The 13,289-nt window shown below is 48.0% G+C and overlaps 1 protein-coding gene across 5 annotated transcripts in view; it reads right to left on the bottom strand.

The window, feature by feature from the left end:
• The window catches only part of LOC145355536 (protein piccolo-like), a 480,857-nt gene that overhangs the window by 70,549 nt on the left and 397,019 nt on the right, over positions 1-13,289 (bottom strand). The window lies entirely within an intron of this gene.

Below are 13,289 nucleotides of genomic sequence, written 5' to 3'. Positions count from 1 at the left end.
TATTAGGAAAATCACAGCTCGGTGTGAAATTTGTACAAAATATTGAAAAACACCACTCTGTCCTGTTGTGAGGGTTTGATGAGACAGTTAAAAGTATGGGATTAAAAGTAGCAAACAAAGAGATACTTTTCTGATGTACTTTATAAATATAGATTTAGCTTCGCCTCTGTAATACATGGTAAGGACAGGAAAGATCCTGAGTGTAGAACGGAGTATCATTACATTAAAAATGATGTCTTAATGAGGAAGTGAAGGCCTTTACACATTCAAGTGGATGAAAAATGGGCCCAAGATTATCCAGTTGTATTACCGGTGGGTTATAGAAAGGAGGGGCTGTGAGTCGGTAATTTAGGAGTAAGGAAAACTCAGGTGGAAATATAGAAAGGTTTTTATTGGCGGTGGGGTGGCGGTGGGGTGGCGGGGGGGTGGCGGGGGGGTGGCGGGGGGGGGGGGGGTGGGGGGGTGGCGGGGGGGGGGGGTGGCGGGGGGGGTTGGTAGGGGGGGAGGGTTGGGGGGGTGGGGTGGGGTGGGGGGGTTGGGTGGGGGTGGTGGGGTGGGGGTGGTGGGGTGGGGGGGGGTTGGGGGTGGGGTGGGGGGGTGGGGTGGGGTTGGGGGGTGGGGGGGGGGTGGGAGGGCGGTGGTGGGAGGGCGGTGGTGGGAGGGCATCAGCAGAGGCCACATGGCAGATTCCATGGTCTCCACACGTCTCCGGCTTTGAACTTATTGGCATCATCAGCTTCGTGCTGGAAATCAGCACAGAGCTGATTTAAATATTCAAGTAAAAATTTCCATCTTATTAGCAAGCCCAGGACTGAATTATCTCCAGACCCGCAAGCACCTCCCTTTCCTCCACCAGGAGCGGTTCCTTCCAACGGGGTTTACGATAGCGCCCACTAACCGGGAGCAGGTGTCCGGACACTACTGGAGGGAACAGAAATCATTGAGGCCCCTACAGGAGGTTAGGGTAAGGGTGGCCCCCTAGGCAGTGCCAGGTAGCCAGGCTGGCACTGTCCAGAGGGTCCCAAGGAGCAAACTGGCCATTCCAAAGGGGCACCTCGGCACTGCCCACCGGGCATCAGGCAGTGCCAAGGGGATGGAGTCCATGGGGGATGGGGACCTGGGGGGGGTGGGTGGGAGGGTGCAGCGATGTGGGGTTGCGGGGCTGCCCAGCAGTGCAGGGCCACTGTGCGTGTGCCAATCTCCATTCTGACAGATCGGCACATGCGCAATGGCTCACCCAGTGCTAATGCTGCCAGCCTTTCCAGTGGGAATAGGCCACGCCCACTGATTTTCAGAGTGAATCTCACTCGGGCTCTCTGCAGTGTTCAGGAAGTGGAAGATTTATTCTGAAAACCACACTAAAAAGAATCGATGGGAGTTACTCCAGTTTTCATATAAATTCGGCACTTAGAATTCTTTTGGGAGAATCACCCCCGAGGAATGAGCATTCAATTAAAGAATAGAGGCAGCAGCAACAATCACATGTGGGGAATAATAACATAGTTGTAACTTGACTGAGCTGTTTGAAGAATAAACTTGCTGTAATAGCAATGCAATGTAGTAGGGATAGTGAGGGAGATTGACACTGTCCTCTACAATAAAGAGCATGTGTCCAGATGATGATACCAGGATTTGAGACATCTCCTCAGGGCGAGAGAGGACGTTGCAGTGGGTGGCCAGGGGAAGGGGAATGGAGGTGCTTCATGTGGGGATCAATGATAGAGGAAGAATTCAGAAAGAGGTTCTGTGCAGAGAATATGTGAACATAGAACATAGAACACTACAGCACAAACAGGCCCTTCGGCCCACGAGTTGCGCCGATCACATCAACACCTATCTATAACCCCCAATCCCATAAAACCCCATATACTCATCCAGAAGTCTTTTAAAAGACCCCAGCGAGTTCGCCTCCACCACCACCGACGGCAGCCGATTCCATTCACTCACCACCCTCTGAGTGAAAAACTTACCCCTAACATCACTTCTGTACTTGCCTCCCCGCACCTTCAATCTGTGTCCTCTCGTAGCGACCATTTCAACCCGGGGAAATAGCCTCTGAGAATCCACCCTATCTATTCCTCTCAACATTTTATAAACTTCTATCAGGTCGCCTCTCAACCTTCGTCTCTCCAGGGAGAAGAGTCCCAGCTCCCTCAACCTAACTTCATAAGGCATGCCTCCCAGTCCAGGCAACATCCTTGTAAATCTCCTCTGTACCCTCTCAATAGCTTCTACATCCTTCCTATAGTGAGGCGACCAGAACTGTGCACAGTACTCCAAATGAGGCCTGACTAGGGTCTTATAAAGTTGCAGCATTACCTCCCGATTCCTAAACTCAATCCCTCGATTAATAAAGGCCAGTACACCATACGCCTTCTTGACCACCTCTTCCACCTGCGAGGCCGATTTAAGAGTCCTGTGGACCCGGACCCCAAGATCCTTCTGCTCTTCAACACTACTAAGACTCCTGCCCTTGATAGTGTACTCGTTCATCCCGTTGGTTCTGCCAAAATGGACGACTACACATTTATCCGCGTTGAAGTCCATCTGCCACTTCTCCGCCCAGTCCTGCATCCTATTTATGTCCTGCTGCAACTTTTGACATCCTTCCAGACCATCCACAACACCACTGACCTTCGTGTCATCAGCAAACTTACTTACCCATCCCTCCACTTCCTCATCCAGGTCATTTATGAAAATGACAAACAGCAAGGGTCCTAGAACAGATCCCTGGGGCACTCCACTGGTGACTGACCTCCATTCAGAAAAAGACCCATCCACAACCACTCTCTGCCTTCTGCAGGCAAGCCAGTTCTGGATCCACAAGGTCAAAGCCCCTTGGATCCCATGCCCTCTCACCTTCTCAAGAAGTCTTGCATGGGGGACCTTATCAAACCCCTTGCTGAAGTCCATGTAAACCACGTCCACGGCACTTCCTTCGTCAATGTGTTCAGTCACATTATCGAAGAACTCAACTAGGCTTGTAAGGCACGACCTGCCCTTGACAAATCCATGCTGACTATTCCTGATCATGTCAAACCTCTCCAAATGCTCGTAAATCTTGTCCCTCAGAAGCCTCTCCATCAGCTTACCAACCACTGAGGTCAAACTCGCTGGTCGGTAATTTCCCAGGCTACCTCTGTTCCCTTTCTTGAAAATAAGAACTACATCCGCAATCCTCCAAACTTCCGGAACCTCTCCCGTCTCCATTGACGACGCAAAGATCATCGCCAGGGGCTCTGCAATCACTTCCCTCGCCTCCCACAGTATCCTGGGGTACATCCCATCTGGTCCCGGCGACTTATCTACCTTGATAGAATTCAAAAGTTCTAACACATCCTCCACCTTAATATCCACAAACTCAATCTTTTCCATCTGCTGCAAATCCGTAGCAAAATCTCCCAGATCAGCTTCCACCGTGAATACTGAGGCAAAGTACTCATTAAGCACCTCTGCCATTTCTTCTGGTTCCACACAGACCTTACCCCCTTCACCTTTTATAGGTCCTATCCCTTCTCTTCTCATCCTTTTACCTTTCACATATTTATAGAAGGCCTTGGGATTCTCCTTAATCTTACCCGCCAAGGTCTTCTCATGACCCCTTCTGGCTCTTCTAATTTCCCTTTTAAGCTCCTTTCTACAGTCCTTATACTCCTCAAGATCCTTAACATCTCCTAGTTCCCTGAACCTTTTGTACACCTTCCTTTTCCTCCTGACTAGGTTCACCACAGCCTTCGTGCACCACGGTTCCCGCGACCTACCAAAACCCCCTTGTCTCATCGGAACGTTGCCATGCAGAGCTCCAGACAAACATTCCTTGAATATCCGCCACCTTCCTTCGGTACTTCTCCCTAAGAACGCCTCCTTCCAGTTTATTTGTCCAAGTAACTCCCTGACTTCTTCGTATCTCCCCTTACTCCAGACAAACACCTTCCTAGCCTGCCTGATCCTATCTCTTTCCAATGCTATCGTGAAGGAGATAGAATTATGGTCACCATTCCCAAGATGCTCCCCTACCGAGAGATCCATCACCTGCCCTGGTTCATTCGCCAGCACCAGGTCAAGTACAGCCTCTCCCCTCGTAGGCTTATCCACATACTGTGTCAGGAAACCTTCCTGAACACACCTAACAAACTCCTCCCCATCCAAACCCCTTACCCTAGGGATATTCCAGTCGATGTTTGGGAAATTGAAGTCTCCCATCACGACAACTCTGTTATTAATACATCTCTCCAGAATCTGTTTCCCTATCTGCACCTCAACTTCCCTGTCACTATTGGGCAGCCTATAGAATACACCCAGCAAAGTTATCGACCCTTTGCTGTTCGTAACTTCCACCCACAGAGACTCTGTAGACAGTCCCTCCACGGCATCCTCCTTCTCTGCAGCCATGACACTGTCCCTGATCAACAGTGCCACTCCACCACCTCTTCTGCCATCCTCCCTGTCCTTCCTGAAGCATTTGAATCCTGGCACCTGAAGTACCCAGTCCTGTCCCCGAGACATCCAAGTCTCCGTAATGGCCACCACATCACATTCCCAAACAGCAATCCACGCCCTAAGCTCATCTACCTTATTCACTACACTCCTGGCGTTAAAATATATACACTTCAGCCCCTCAGTCTGGGCATTTCCCTTCTCCACCCCCTGTCTAACCTCCCTCTCATACTGCCTGCAGTCCTCCCGTACCTGGGAGCGAACCTCCTCCGTCCCAGTCTCCCCATCACAATTCCCTCCCCTCATCCTTTCTAGTTTAAAGTCCCCCCGGTAGCCTTAGCCAGTCTTCCCACCAAGATATTAGTCCCCCTGGGATTTAAGTGCCACCCGTCTTTACTGTACAGGTCACACCTGCCCCTAAAGAGGTCCCAATGATCTAGGAACCGAAATCCCTGCCCTCTGCACCAGTCCCTCAGCCACGCTGAGCTGAAGCTGAGAACTAAATTAAAAAGCAGAATCTCAAAGGTTATAACCTTTGGATTATTCCTGAGCTTTGTGCAAATTGGCAAAGAATACACAAAATTAAAGAGGTGAATACGTGGCTTAAAGATTGGTGTGGGAGAAGTGGATTTTGGTTCATGGGGTGCTGGCACCAGTAATGGGGAAATTGGGGTTTGTGACCCGTTCCTCTTCTCTCGCGATGCTTTGTTAGCAAAATTGGCTTTGTGGCCATAAGGGGTCCCAGACACAACTGGCCAGGCTCACTTGTCCATCTCTGCTCACTGGTTGAAGTCCTCACTGGTGAGGATCATGTATGGTCCCCACAAACAGACACCAGAAGTGATAGCAGTGAGAACAAAATCCATTAATGCCCCCTGGATGGTTGGGGGCAGGACCAGCACTGGCACCCAAGGGAGCATGGCCTAGGGGGCTGAGGAGGGCAAGGTCATTACATGGGGAGGAGGGGGGATTCAGGCAAGAGAACTGACTCCCTTTACCACTTAAAATTTACAGGTACCAGAGAATATCCTTCAGTTTACCGTGCTTATGTCATTGATTTCTTAGTAACAAGGAAATAACTTCCTTTTGTTCTGGGCTAATGAGCTCCTAGTCCTGTTGACAGGTGGAGCATTATTGGCTAAGCTAATAATGTGTAATATTGTAATTGGATCCTCCAGTTTGAGTAACAAACTGGGCAGGAGATCGAAATGTTCAGGAAAAGTATATCGATCTCACATATACGTCAGGGAGGATAGTCGGCACTCATTGACTGTCTTTTTTCCTGACATGTGTATTAGCAATAAATTTCCTTTCATTTTTGAACTACGTGCTGTCTTTTGTGGTCTCTGTATTTGTTCAGTGAGTTCAGCTGAGTGCAAGACCCCCCCCTCCCCCACCGAGGGGACACCCTCAGAAAATTCCTCTTACACCCACCTAATCCCATCTGCCAGCACTTGGCCCATAGCTCTGAAAGTTATGAAGTGTCAAGTGCTCATCCAGGTACTTTTTCAAAGATGTGAGGCAACCCGCCTCTACAACCCTCCCAGGCAGTGCATTCCAGACCACCTTCTCGGTAAAAAAAGTTTCCCCCACATCTCCCTTAAACCTCTTGCCCTTATCTTGAACCTATGCCCCTGACTGACCCTCCAACTATGGGGAAGAGCTGCTCCTTATCCACTCTGTCCATGTTCCTTATAATCTTGTACACCTCAGTTAGGTCGCTCCTCAGTCTTTGCTGCTTCAATGAAAACATCCAGAACTTACGCAAACTCTCTTCATAAATTAAATGTTCCATCCCAGGCAGCGACCTGGTGAATCTTCTCTGCACCCCCTGCAGTGCAATCACATCCTTCCGATGTTGTGGTGACCAGAACTGCACACAGTGCTCCAGCTGTGGCCTCACCAGAGTTCTATACAACTCCAACATTGTTTCCATGCTTTTGTAATCTATGCCTCGATTGATAGAAGCAAGTGTCCCACGTGCCTCTTTCACCACCCCACTAACATGCCCTTCTGCCTTCAGAGATCTGTGGACAAACACACCAAGGTTCCTTTGTTCCACAAAACTTCCCAGTATCTGACCATTCATTGAGTACTTTTTTGTCAAATTCCTTCCTTCCAAAGTGTCCCATCGAACATTACAGCACAGTACAGGCCCTTCAGTCCTCGATATTGTGCCGAGCTATATCCGAACCCAAGATCAAGCTATCTCCTCTCTATCATTCCGGTGTGCTCCACGTGCCTATCCAGTAACGCTTGAAAGTTTTAAAGTGTGACTCCACTATCACAGCAGGCAGTGCATTCCACACCCCAACCACTCAAGCTGGTCCAAATCCCTCTGCAAGCTTTGAAAACCTTCCTCACTGTCCACTACACCTCCAATCTTTGTATCATCAGCAAATTTGCTGATCCAATTTAACACATTATCATCCAGATCATTGATATCGATGACAAACAACAATGGGCCCAGCACTGATCCCTGTGGCACACCACTAGCCACAGGCCTCCACTCAGAGAAGCAATCCTCCACAACCGCTCTCTGGCTTCTTCCATTGAGCCAGTGTCTAATCCAATTTACTACCTCTCCATGTACACCTAGCGACTGAACCTTCCTAACTAACCTCCCATGCAGGACCCTGTCAAAGGCCTTACTGAAGTCCATGTAGACAACATCCACTGCCTTCACTTCATCCACTTTCCTGGTAACCTCCTCAAAAAACTCTAATAGATTGGTTAAACATGACCTACCACGCACAAAGCCATGTTGACTCTCCTTAGTAAGTCCTTGTCTCTCCAAGTATTTGTTGATTCTATCTCTTCGTACTCCTTCCAATAATTTATCTACTACTGACGTCAAGCTTACCGGCCTATAAATTCCCGGATTACTTTTTGAGCCTTTTTTAAACAAAGGAACAACATGAACTATCCTCCAATCATCCGGCACCTCACCCGTGGATACCGACATTTTAAATATATCTGCCAGGACAGACATAATGGTAGATATTCCCTATCTTTGGGGAAACCATATTGACTATCTACCTCATTTATGCCTATTATTATTTTATAGACCTTTATAAGGTCACCCCTTAGCCTCCTACGCTCCAGAGAAAAAAGTCCCAGTCTATTCAGCCTCTCTTTATAATTCAATACATCAAGTCCCGGTAGCACCCTAGTAAATCTTTTCTGCATGTTTTCTAGTTAAGTAATATCCTTTCTACAATAGGGTGACCTGAACTGCTCACAGTATTCCAAGTGTGGCCTTACCAATGTCTTGTGCAACTTCAACAAGACGTCCCAAATCCTGTATTCAATGTTCTGACTGATGAAACCAAGAATGCTGAATGCCTTCTTCACCACTCTGTCCACCTGTGACTCCACTTTCAAGGAGCTATGAACATGCATCTCTTTGTTATATAACGCTCCCCAACGCCCTACCATTAACTGAGTAAGTCTTGCTCTGGTTCAATCAATCAAACTGCATCACCTCACATTTGTCTAAATTAAATTCGATTTCCATTCATCAGCCCACTGGCCCAATTGATCAAGATCCCATCGCAGAGATAACTTTGTTCACTGTCCACTATGCCACCAATCTTGGTGTCATCGCAAACTTACTAACCATGCACCTGATATTCTCATCCAAATCATTAATATAAATGACAAATAACACTGGACCCAGCACTGATCCCTGACGCACACCGCTGGTCACAGCCTACAGTTTGAAAAACAACTCTCTACAACAACCTTTAACTTCTGTCAAGAAGCTAATTTTGTATCCATTTAGATACCTCACCCTGGGTCCCATTAGATTTAACCTTATGCAACAACCTACCATGTGGTACCTTGTCAAAGGCCTTGCTAAAATCCATATAGACAACATCAACTGCACTGTCCTCATCTACCTTCTTGGTTACCCCTTCAAAAAACTCAGTCAAATTTGTGAGGCATGATTTTCCACTCACAAAGCCATGCTGACTCTCCCTAATCAGTCCTTGCATCTCTAAATGCCTGTAGATCCTGTCTCTCGAAATACCTTCCAACAATTTACCCACCACAGATGTGGATCTCACTGGCCTGTAGTTCCCAGGCTTTTCCCTGCAGCCCTTTTTAAACAAAGGCACAACATTTGCCACTCTCCAATCTTCAGGCATCTCACCCGAGACTATTGATGATTCAAATATCTCGGCTAGGGGACCCGCAATTTCCTCCTTAGCCTCCCACAATGTCCTGGGATACATTTCATCAGGTCCCAGGGATTTATCTACATTGATGCGCTTTAAGACTTCCAGAACCTCCTTCTCTGTGATACGTACATTCCTCAAGACATCATTATTTCCCCAAGTTCCCTAACATCCACACTTTTCTCAACAGTAAATACTGATGAGAAATATTCATTTCGGATCTCAGCCATCTCTTGGGATCTGCACATAGATGACCTTGTTGATCCTTAAGATGCCCGGCTCTCTCCCTTGTTACTCTTTTGCCCTTTATGTATTTGTAGAAGCTGTTTGGATTCTCCTTTGCCTTATCTGCTAAAACAATCTCATGTCCCCTTTTTGCCCTCCTGATTTCTCTCTTAACTCTACTCCTACACCCCACGATACTTACTAGTGCTAGTTCCTCGTATTTCTTCTCTGTACTAGTTTAATAATACCCGATATACAATAGGGTGTCCACATCTGTGCACAGTATTCCAAGTGTGGCCTTACCAATGTCTTGTACAACTTCAACAAGACATCTCAACTCCAGTATTAAATGCTCTGACCAATGAAACCAAGCATGCCGAATGTCTTCTTCACCACTCTGCCACCTGTGACTCCACTTTCAAGGAGCTATGAGCCTGTCCTTCTAGTTCTCTTTGTTCAATCACTCTCCCCAGTTCCCTAAGTAAATTGATTAGGGATAGTCAACACGGTTTTGTGAAGGGTAGGTCGTGCCTCACAAACCTTATCGAGTTCTTTGAACAGCTGACCAAAGAGGTGGATAAGGGTAAGGCAGTTGACGTGGTGTATATGGATTTCAGCAAAGCGTTTGATAAGGTTCCCCATGGTAGGCTACTGCAGAAAATGCAGATGCATGGGATTGAGGGTGATTTAGCAGTTTGGAACGGGAATTGGCTAGCTGATAGAAGACAGAGGGTGGTGGTTGATGGGAAATATTCAACCTGTAGTTCAGTTACAAGTGATGTACCTCAAGGATCTGTTTTAGGGCCACTGCTGTTTGTCATTTTTATAAATGACCTAGATGAGGGTGTAGAAGGATGGGTTAGTAAATTTCCTGACAGCACCAAAGTTGGAGGAGTTGTAGACAGTGAGGATGGATGTTACAGTTTGCAGAGGGACATGGATAAGCTGCAGAGCTGGGCTGAGAGGTGGCAAATGGAGTTTAATACGGAAAAGTGTGAGGTGATTCACTTTGGTAAGAATAACAGGAGTACGGAATATATGGCTAATGGAAGGACTCTTGGTAGTGTTGACGAGCAGAGAGATCTCGGTGTCCATGTGCATAGATCCCTGAAAGTTGGCACCCAGGTTGATAAGGTTGTTAAGAAGGCGTACGGTGTGTTAGCTTTTATTGGTAGAGGGATTGAATTTCGGAGCCGTGAGATCATGTTGCAACTGTACAAAACTCTGGTGTGGCCGCACTTGGAGTATTGCCACAGTTCTAGTTGCCGCATTATAAGAAAGATGTGGAGGCATTGGAAAGGGTGCAGAGGAGGTTTACCAGGATGTTGCCTGGTATGGTGGGAAGGTCTTATGAGGAAAGGCTGAGGGACTTGAGGTTATTTTCATCAGAGAGAAGAAAGTTACGAGGTGACCTAATTGAGGCATACAAGATGATCAGAGGATTGGATAGGGTGGACAGTGAGAGCCTTTTTCCTCGGATGGTGACGGCTAACACGAGGGGACATAGCTTTAAATTAAGGGGTGGTAATTATAGGACGGATGTCAGAGGTAGGTTCTTTACTCAGAGGGTAGTAAGGGTGTGGAATGCCCTGCCTGCAGCAGTTATGGACTCACCAACTTTAAGGGCGTTGAAATGGTCAGTGGATAGGCATATGGATAACATTGGAATAGTTTAGGATAGAGGGTCATTAGATTGGTTCCACTGGTCGGCGCAACATCGAGGGCCGAAGGGCCTGTACTGTGCTGTAATGTTCTATGTTCTAACATTAACTGGGTTGCCCCTCCTCTTTACTATTCTGTCTGTCCTTCTGAAATACTGTGTACCTGGAATATTTTATTTCTAACCTTGGACCCCTTGTCACCATTTCTCCATAATGTCTGTTAAATCTAAACTTAAATCGGCCTCGCAGGTGGAGGAGGTGGTCAAGAAGGCGTATGGTGTACTGGCCTTCATTAATCGAGGGATTGAGTTTAGGAGTCGGGAGGTAATGCTGGAACTTTATAAGACCCTTGTCAGACCTCATTTGGAGTACTGTCGCAGTTCTGGTCGCCTCACTATAGGAAAGACGTAGAAGCTATTGAAAGGGTACAGAGGAGATTTACAAGGATGTTGCCTGGACTGGGAGGCATGCCTTATGAAGTTAGGTTGAGGGAGCTGGGACTCTTTTCCCTGGAGAGACGTAGATTGAGAGGCGACCTGATAGAGGTTTATAAAATGTTGAGAGGAATAGATAGGGTGGATTCTCAGAGGCTATTTCCCCGGTTTGAAATGGTCGCTACGAGAGGACACAGATTGAAGGTGCGGGGAGGCAAGTACAGAAGTGATGTTAGGGGTAAGTTTTTCACTCAGAGGGTGGTGAGTGAATGGAATCGGCTGCCGTCAGTGGTGGTGGAGGCAAACTCGCTGGGGTCTTTTAAAAGACTTCTGGATGAGTATATGGGGTTTAATGGGATTGGGGGTTATAGATAGGTCTATAGATTGGTAGGTGTTGATGTGATCGGCGCAACTCGTGGGCCAAAGGGCCTGTTTGTGCTGTAGTGTTCTATGTTCTAAACCACTTACTTCTATTTATGTAATTAGTTCATCTATCTTTTTGTGGATGCTTTCTTCATACGTTTGAATAAAGAGCCTTTAATTTGTTACTAGTATTCATTGCATGGACTTTATTTAATTACACACAATGTTGGTTATGTATTGTTCTATCTTTTCCCACTCTGCTTGTCTTTACCTACATTGCTATACTGTCACATTGCTTTGGCTTTTCTCTTTGTATTTCTAAATCTCTCAGCCCTTCATCCTCCCCATGTCACCTTCTCCCTAAATTTGTTGGGTTAAACCCCTGTGTACAACCTGAGTAAGACGATTGCTCAGGCCACTTGTTCCAACCTAATTCAAGTGGCGTTGATCCCAATGGAATTGACCACTGTTCCTGGAGTACTAATACCCAGTTCCCCATGTATCCAAACCCCAATTCCATTCATGAGCAACACAATTCATTCTCTAAATCTCTTGTACATCTTTCAAGTTATACAATTTATACACTGTCCTAATATATCCCCAGAGATGTATTTGCTGTTCTAAATTATGAGGTTTGCAATTTGAATGAAGGCATAAAGCTGAGAGATTGTCTTGCTTTATTTAAATCTGGTACCAATTTGTTTATAAAGTTTTAAAGTTTATTCATTAGGGTCACAATTAGGCTTACATTAACACCACAATGAAGTTACTGCAAAAATCCCTTATTCGCCACATTCTGATGCATGGTCGGGTACACTGAGGGAGAATTTAACATGGCCAATGCACCCTAACCAGCATACGTTTCAGAGTGTGGGAGGAAACTGGAGCACCTGGAGGAAACCCATGCAGACACAGGGAGAATGTGCAGACTCCACACAGACAGTGACTTAAGGTAGGAGTAGAACCCGGATCCCCGGCGCTGTGAGGCAGCAGCTCTAACCACTGTGCAGCCCCAGGTCCCTGGCGCTGTGAGGCAGCAGCTCTAACCACTGTGCAGCTCCAGGTCCCTGGCACTGTGAGGCAGCAGCTCTAACCACTGTGCAGCTCCAGGTCCCTGGCACTGTGAGGCAGCAGCTCTAACCACTGTGCAGCTCCAGGTCCCTGGCACTGTGAGGCAGCAGCTCTAACCACTGTGCAGCTCCAGGTCCCTGGCGCTGTGAGGCAGCAGCTCTAACCACTGTGCAGCTCCAGGTCCCTGGCACTGTGAGGCAGCAGCTCTAACCACTGTGCAGCCCCAGGTCCCTGGCGCTGTGAGGCAGCAGCTCTAACCACTGTGCAGCTCCAGATCCCTGGCACTGTGAGGCAGCAGCACTAACCACTGTGCAGCTCCAGATCCCTGGCACTGTGAGGCAGCAGCTCTAACCACTGTGCAGCTCCAGGTCCCTGGCACTGTGAGGCAGCAGCACTAACCACTGTGCAGCTCCAGATCCCTGGCACTGTGAGGCAGCAGCACTAACCACTGTGCAGCTCCAGGTCCCTGGCACTGTGAGGCAGCAGCACTAACCACTGTGCAGCTCCAGGTCCCTGGCACTGTGAGGCAGCAGCTCTAACCACTGTGCAGCTCCAGATCCCTGGCACGGTGAGGCAGCAGCTCTAACCACTGTGCAGCCCCAGGTCCCTGGCACAGTGAGGCAGCAGCTCTAACCACTGTGCAGCCCCAGGTCCCTGGCACTGTGAGGCAGCAGCTCTAACCACTGTGCAGCTCCAGGTCCCTGGCGCTGTGAGGCAGCAGCACTAACCACTGTGCAGCTCCAGGTCCCTGGCGCTGTGAGGCAGCAGCTCTAACCACTGTGCAGCTCCAGGTCCCTGGCACTGTGAGGCAGCAGCTCTAACCACTGTGCAGCCCCAGGTCCCTGGCGCTGTGAGGCAGCAGCGCTAAACACTGTGTGGCTCCAGGTCCCTGGCGCTGTGAGGCAGCAGCTCTAACC

The sequence above is a fragment of the Carcharhinus amblyrhynchos genome, chromosome 19 (genome assembly GCF_965287045.1).
Source record: "Carcharhinus amblyrhynchos chromosome 19, sCarAmb.v2.hapA, whole genome shotgun sequence".
NCBI classification, from domain to species: Eukaryota; Metazoa; Chordata; class Chondrichthyes; order Carcharhiniformes; family Carcharhinidae; genus Carcharhinus; species Carcharhinus amblyrhynchos.
The sequence above is the reverse complement of the archived record's forward strand: the minus strand, read 5'-3'. Positions and strand labels throughout refer to the sequence as shown.